Here is an 8,303-nt window from a genome sequence, read left to right as displayed (position 1 = left end):
TATATATATATATATATATATATATATATATATATATATATATATATATATATATAAAGTGGAATATTACTCAGCCATAAAAAAGAATGAAATAGTGCCATTTGCAGCAACATGAATGGACCTAGAGATTATCCTATTAAGTGAAGTAAGTCACACAGAGAAAGACAAATGTTATATGAGGAATCTAAAAAAAACAAAAGATACAAAATTTACAAACCAGAAATAGACTCACAGACATAAGAAACAAACTGTGGTTACCAAGGGGGAAATGAGGGGGAAGGGATAGATTAGGAGTTTGGGATTAAAAGATACACACTACTGTATATAAAGTAGATAAACAACAAGGACCTGCTGTCCAGCACAGGGAACTATATTCAACTTCTTGTAATAAACTATAGTGGAAAAGAATTTTAAATACATATATGTGTATATGTAATGGAATCACTTTGCTGCGCACCTGAAACTAACATTGTAAATCATCTACAACTCAATCAAAAATAAGAAATTTCTTTAAAAATTACTTTATTGTGGTAACATTTATGTACACTAAACAACACAGAATTAAAGTATGCAACTTGATAAGTTTTAATTTTGTTTCCACCCATGAAACAATCAGAAAAATCAAGATTCTAAACATTTCCATCACGTCTAAAAGTTCTCTCTTGCCCCTTGGGGGTCTCTCCCTCCCTTGCACATGTCCTCGGGCAACTGCTGTCTCTGTGGGGTACTCCTCACTCTGTAGAATTTTATGTAAGTGGAATCATACAGCACATGTTATATTGGGTCTGGATTCTTTCAGTCCACACCATGATTCTGAGATTCACCCGTGTTGTTGTATGTTTCAGTAATTCTTTCCTTTTTATTGCTAAGTAGTATCTCAGGGTATGTATACACCACATTTTGTTTATTCGTTCACCTATTAATGGACATTGGGGTCATTTTCAGTTTATATTTGTATACATATAAGTCCTTGTAAGGACAGATGTTTTATTTTATCTTGGGTAAACATCTAAGCAGAAAAATGGGTGTATTATGTGGTTAGGTGTATGCATAACTTATGAAGAGAACATTTTTACACTTCTGAAACAATTAAGTAAATTCATGATGCTGTCTCCACGTGGATCACTCCGTGATAATTTATAATTCAAAAATGATTCCTAGGACATGAGAAAATGTTCACAATACATTGTTAGGTGAAAAGAATTTTAAAGGCAGACTCAAACAGTGGGTATGATCTTAAGAAAAAAAGATTTGAAGTGTGTACAGTAATGTCCACAGTGATTATCTGTAAGGATAATTTTCATTTTTTTCCAGCTGCCTTTCTTTTCTTAACATTCTAAGACAAAAATGCATTATCAGAGAAAAAGTAGATGTGTGTGTGTGAATATATATTTATAAGATTTTATATATATATTCTTTTTTTTAGTCTTCCCAAAGGCACATGTACCCTCTGAAGGAAGGAATTTTCCAACAAGGGAACTCTGGAGAAAGTAGAGTCAGAATAAATGTTTTCAAAATAGTATCTCAGTTCCTTTGCTCCTATCCAAAAAGTAAATGACCAGCTATTAATAGAAATATAAATAATAGGCCTTAACTTCTTTCTGGACCAAGACTCGAAATGAATAAATAAATAAACTCTTAAATGTGTCTACCATTTTACTGTTTCCCGCGTGTTTCTCACATATATTAACTCTGGCTAATCCTTACAACCACCTTGTAAGTGGTCCCAAAGGAGTTTACTGCTGGAGTAAAACTATAAATTGTGAGTTTAAAAAAATCTGTTAGCAGATAAAGCTCCCTCTTCAAGTGTTTTATTTAAAAATATAAGCTTTAAAAAAAAAATCACTCTATTGTAGGCTTACTTTGCACTATTTGTGTGTTTAGGCGCTTGAGGGAAGAAAGCATCGTGGTGTGTGCCGGTGAAGGCATTGTTCTGAGATGCCTTTGTGCTGCTGTGAGTAATCACAGAGATGTCAGCAGGGATGTAGCTTTTGGTCTTTCTGTGTCTGTATATTTAAGCCCAGAAGTAGATCCTTACAGGAGAAGATGAAGGATGTTTTTTCTTTGTGTGTCTCCTCTTCTCCTTAAATCCACCATCTTCTGCTCTCTCCCCATCTCCAAGAATGCTTTGCTCAAGGAATGATGAGTGGTCCCAACCCTAAGACTTGCATTAGGTAAATCCAGGCCAGTGCCACGAAGGCTTGGTGGCATTTGGCAGACCTTGTAATGAATTCTTTCTCAAAGCCCTTGCTCTGACCTTTCTTCAAAGAGAAGCTTCTTCCTGAACTTTTCATTGGAAACGTGCAGACTAACCAGAGATCTGGGACTCACACACACAGTCACGATAAGACAGTGCACACAGCTAACTTCCTTCTTCCAAAATTTCTAATCCTTTGTTACTTGCATTTTATTTTTGTAGCATTTATACAATTTATTTAACTTACTTTATACAAACTTGCAATATGATTTTATGCAAAACTTTTCCCACCCAAACTATAAGCTGCCTCTTATTTCCCATCTTAGTCATCTTTGACTCATTTATAGAACTCAGCGTTGTGGCTTTGAACCTAGTAGGTATTCATTATATTCAATATATTAGTTGAATTGAATTTGTTTCATTGATTCACAGTCCATTTTACAAAATGCTAACAGATTAATGTACCTGAACAAACTGCTTTCATCATACTTTTTCTGGCATAATGATCTTCATTGTCACCCACTGTCAGTCTCCTCAGTGCCAGCCCAATGCAGACGGTGGACTTTCTGTTTGCTCTATGATGCCCCTCCCCAAATTCCCCTTCCTCCCACTCCAGCAAGAGAAACACCAGCCAAGGGCTCAGCTTCTTGAGTGTCTTAGGTGTGAGCAGTGCTGTTTCTAGTTCTGGTGTGTAACTCCTCTGACCAGTATCAAGAATTGTGAAGTTTTACACCCCTTGCACGCTCACAGGTTAGTCTGCCGCATTTTGGTGGATTCGCTGGTAGAAAACGTCAGACACTTGTGTTACAGACACTAACACGGTGACAGGAAAAGGGCCAATGAAACCGTCAAATGCAGTAGGTCCCATTGCAAGAGAGCAACCCTGAGCTTAGAGAACGGAAATCTTGTATGATGATCAGAAAGCATGCATACCCTTTGCTCCAGAGGGAGATGCTGTCGCTGCTTTCCAAGACTCTTATTAAATCTGTCCTTTACTGAGGAGGGAAATACAACCTCTATGTTCCAAGAATGTTTGATGCGCGAGTTTAGAATTAAGGGCTTGCTTCACCAGCTGTGCAGAAATACAAGGAACCCGCGGAGAACTGTCTCCCAGCAATGTCCCCTCTCATTCCTCTGCCATCCATGCTTCTTGTGAGTCTTCCCATGAGTGTCCTCCTCCAGGGCTACTCTGATTAAGCTGACCAACAGAGACGGTGTCCATTCAATTCCTATCACGTGGCGTTGAATAGAGGCTATGTGAACGGGACTCCAAGCAGCAGGATAAGGCCAGCCTGCAGTAGCAACCCCAGCCCTTCCCAGGACCCCAGATCCCACCAGCTGAACCCCCCACCTAAGCCATCGGGGTCTATGTTAGAAAGTCAAATGGCTTTCTCTGTAAGTCTCTGTGTTGACTTTTCCACTTGACCCGAGACATCCAGGCACAGCAGGGTGTATTGGCATTTGCCCAGACTCTGTGCCTTGACCCATAAGAGGAAGGCTAGAGCAGTCTGATCCGTAACAACCCTGCCCAGTGAATCGGGGCCACAGTGAATGCCTTCTAGGGCGACATTCACGTCAGTGCTGACATCAGCCTCCGTTAGAGACAAATTTCTTACCAACGTTACTGACTGCCTGGCACCTACCATATGGATTACTCTACATCATATACATAACTGTCTACAGAGTGAGCTTAAATAATGAGTGTTATGCCTCCAAAAAGCCTTCCCCACCAATATCCAAGTGTGGCTTTATTTTAGAGACATCCTGTAGTCATCCGAGGACTAGACGTTTTATTGTTGGTGTTTCCTTAAATACTCAAAGGTCTTTTATGAACGCCTGGAAAGTACAAGTCACTGTATTTGGGGGGAGAGGCAAGTTAATGAATGTCTGGCGTTCTCACAAGAAATATGGTCCTGAGGGCACACATGGTACCTCTTGAAAAAAAATTTATAATTGTTAGGTTCTGCCAAGCGGAACCCATATCAGTCTGATGGCAGAGGGCCTCCGTGTGGGGATTCTGCGAGCAGTATTCTCAACCAAGAGGGTATTTACTATCTTTATGATCTTGGACCCTGTCAGTCAAACAAGACTCCAACGGCCTGAACCAGAATTAAGCTTCAATCTCTTAGGTCTCTTTTGGATTAGCCTGCCGTTCAGCGTATGTGCCAACTGGACCGACCTGGGACTGTCATGATGGAAGAGAAAAAAGCATCAGACCCAAGAACAGTCAGGGAGGAATCCCAAATTTTCAAAACAGGCCTACATTATGTTCTTCTCCTTTCATCTTGATCATAGGAAGCAACTAAGAGAGGGTGAACCATCTCTGGGGAGAACTCATTCAGGGACTAAATCGCCTTACGAAGGTGCACAGCAGATGAGGGCGGTAGACACAGAAATCCTTTTCAGTCAGTTTTTGAGGACACCATGCGTGAGTAACAGCAGGCTCCCGTGTGTGGCAGGGAAGGTGGCAAGTCCGTCAAATATCCTGGCTGTACCACCATTGAGTGCTTGTTGCCACACAATGTGTGCCACCACACCACATTTTCAGCCCGAATATGATCTGGAAAGCTGACAACGTGGCATCGTTGGTCAGTTTCCAAGGCCACATGGTGTGGCCAGAGTCAGCGGACAGGACTGGCACAGCGATGTGGCTACCTGCACAGCAAGGTAGGGTGTTTTGTGTCCAGTCTAGGTGGTTGACGTGGTACCGTACAGGGTATGAGGGTGGACCCAGGCAGATGTGTGGACTCATGCAGTTCAGGCCCCACAAGCAGCTGGATTACAGTTGGTGTCGTCAGAGAACAGGCCTTTACCGTGGACATCTCTGTGAGTGACACATGTGGCTGAATCGGCAGTCCCCACAGTGCCTGCGATCTGCTCCAGAGGGTGCCTTTAATTTGCCCCAAAGTGTGTCTTTAATTTTCCTGCCTCTGGTTTTCTAAGTGGCAGACCATTGGCAACAGCTCAAGAATCAGTAAAAATATAAGCAAGTTTATGAAGGTGGGTGTTGGCTGCAGCTATGGGAACCACGCTGTGCTCTGTCAACCACATCATTTTCTCTGTCACATGGCTGCTGCAGCAGCACAGTGGATGCCATCAAGTATTGGCCAAACCATCCGATAACCAGGTCCAACATCCAGGAGACCCTCTGGAAATCAAGGGTCCCATTGAGCAGTGATGACGCTACAGGCAGTGGAGCTGGGAGTGTAGTCCCCCCAAAATGGAATAGTTGTCACTTTTTCACGGAAAACTGAGATAGTGCTGGAGCCAGGCCCTCTTCATTCTTAAATACACCATTTCGAATCGAAAAGCATCTTGATGGGCCCCTCCCACCTTGTCAGTCAGTAAGTAGGAATTTAGCTGCCCCAAAATAGAAATAATCAGGCTATCAGCTATCAAATCCTCCATGAGTCAAGGGTTCGGTTTTGATAAAAGCCCAATAGCAAGCTAACAGCTGCTTTTCAAAAGGGAGGTAAGGAATTCAAAATCCCAAGGAACACTTCCAGGTAAAGACTGGCTCCCTTTGCCAGAGGCTCCAGTTGGTAAAATCCTAAGTCACAGAGACTTGTAGTTCAACGTGGTCTTTAGAATTAAGGGACCTCAAAGGCATGGGTACCTCTCTACATACAACAGTTTCTGATCAGAATAATCCTGTCTGGCATTTATGGGACAGAGAAGTAAAAGCATATAACACATCAATTCTTCCTTGACGTTCAAGTGTAGAAACAGCATGGGGACATCAGATCTACCCAGAACCCCACCCACAAGGTCTTGTTGGCTTTCCGTTCCCATTAGCCCTGCTCAGAGCCCATGGGCTAAATTCAGGTGCCCCTCCCTTTGCAAGATGAGGTAAGATGGAGACTGGGATGCCTATATCCAACAGAACTGTAGGAGTTTAAATCCTTCACTCCCAGAAGTTCCCTAGCATGTTTATTCTGGTATACATGGCCTTTGATAGTCTTTGAGGACAGGGAGACCTCAGCCCTACCTCTGGGCATCTTCTTAAAGCAGCTGAGGTTGGAGTAGAGGAGGAGGGAGGGATCAGGTGGCACCAGTGGCAAGGTATGTTTACTTTCAGTTTTGACCAATATGGCGGCTTCTTGTGCTTCAGTCAACTAAAATTCTAATGTTTTTTCATCCACCCAAAGCCCATCTGTTTCAGTTTTTGGAGCCCTCTGTGTTACTGTCTGCCTAGGACCATGGGGTTTACATTGTTTGTGGACTTGGGCTTGGCTTGCATAGTAACGTCTTTTTTCTAAATAGATACTAGGATATAAAGATTTATTAAACAATTTTATTATTTATGGGTACTGTATAACTTTTTACTTCTTAAATACATAATATTGTTTTCCTTTTTAGAGCAGTTTTATTGAGATGTAATTCACATGCCATAAAATTTACCTTTTTAAAGTATACAATTCAGTGGTTTTTCTTACTTTCATAAAGTTGTGCAACCATCACCACAATTAATTTTAAAACATTTTCTTCACCACCAACCCCCCCAAAAGAATCCTCATCCCCATGAGCAGTCACCACCCACTTACCAACACCAGCACCACCACTCCCGGCCCTGCCAACCACTAACCTACTTTCTGTCTTTATGGATTTGACAATTCTGGGCATCTCATATGAACAGAATTAATTATACAGTATGTGGCCTTTTGTGTCTGGCTGCTTTCACTTAGCATAATGATTTCAAGGTTCAGCCATGTATTTTTTTTTTGCCATTTTTTATTATCAACATATAATTTACACAACATAAAATTTACCATTTTAAAGTGTACGATTCAGTGGTTTTTACTATAATCGCAATGTTGTGCATCCATCACTACTACCTAATTCCAGAACATTTCCATCACCCCAAAGGGAAACTGTACGCTTGTTAGCAGGGACTCCCAATTCCTCATTCCCATCACACCTTGACAAGATCCATCTGTGTTATATATACCTTGTCTCAGAGCTTCATTCTTTTTTATGGCCAAATGTTCTATTATATGAATATGTAATTTGTTTATCCCTTCATCAGCTAATGGACATTTCAGTTGTTTCTACTTTTAAGCTCATAAATAAGGCTGCTGTTAACATTCGTGTACTAGTTTTAGCATGAACATATGTTTTCAGTGTTCTTGGGTATATAGCTAGGAGTGGAGTTGTTGAGTTACATAACTTAATGTTTAACTCTTTGAAGGAGCTACCCAACTGTTTTCCAAATCAGCTGCACCATTTTACCATCCCAACGATGATGTAGGAGGGTTCTAATTTCTCTATATCTTTACCAATCTGCCTTTTTGATTATAGCCACTCATGAGTGTGAAATCATATCTCATTGTGGTTTTAATTTGTGTTTTCCAAAGGGAGGAGGGTATATCTCAGTGGTAGAGCACCTGCTTACCATGCAGGAGGTCCTAGGTTCAATCCCCAGTACCTCCTCCATAAATCAATCAATCAATCAATCAATCACCCCCCCCCCAAATTTAATTTGCATTTTCCAAATGACAAATGATAGTAAGCATTATTTCATGTGCTTATGTATCTTCTTTGGAGAAATGTCCATTTACATTCTTGGCCCATTTTTTAATTCGAGTGTTTATCCTTTTCTTACTGAGTTTCAGACATTCTTTATCTACTCTAGATGCAAATCCCTTGTCAAGTACATGATGTACAAATATTTTACCTCATCCTAGGGGCTGACTTTTCATTTTCTTGGTGAAGTACTTTGAGGTACAAAAGATTTTAATTTTGATGAGGTCCAGTTGACCTTTTTTTCCTGTTGTGATGTCATATGAAAGAAATCTTTGCCTAACCTAAGGTCATGAAGATTTACTACTTCGGTTTCTTCATTTCAATTCAGTGTGATTAAATCAATTCAATATAATTAAAAGTTTCAAAACTCCAGTTCTTACATTGAGTTCTGTGATCCATTTTGACTTAAGTTCTGTTTATGTGGTAGGAAATGGTCTAACTTTACTCTTCCATGTGGATAGCAGTTGTCCCAGCAATTTTTAGAAAGACCACGCTTTCCTCCGTTGAATTGTCTCAATAGCCCTACTGAAAAGAAACTGACCATAAATGGAAAGGTGTATCTCTGGATTTTGGATTCTATTCC

At 40.7% G+C, this 8,303-nt stretch overlaps 1 non-coding gene across 1 annotated transcript; it reads left to right on the top strand.

Annotated features, from left to right (window-relative positions):
- The first annotated feature begins 7,554 nt into the window (after positions 1–7,554).
- TRNAG-ACC (transfer RNA glycine (anticodon ACC)) lies at positions 7,555–7,627 on the top strand. Its single transcript has one exon. It is a non-coding gene; the product is annotated as a tRNA-Gly (tRNA).
- The last annotated feature ends 676 nt before the right edge of the window (positions 7,628–8,303 follow it).

Source organism: Camelus bactrianus, chromosome 26 (genome assembly GCF_048773025.1).
Source record: "Camelus bactrianus isolate YW-2024 breed Bactrian camel chromosome 26, ASM4877302v1, whole genome shotgun sequence".
NCBI classification, from domain to species: Eukaryota; Metazoa; Chordata; class Mammalia; order Artiodactyla; family Camelidae; genus Camelus; species Camelus bactrianus.
Note: the sequence above shows the minus strand (reverse complement) of the source record. Positions and strands in the feature narration are given on the sequence as shown.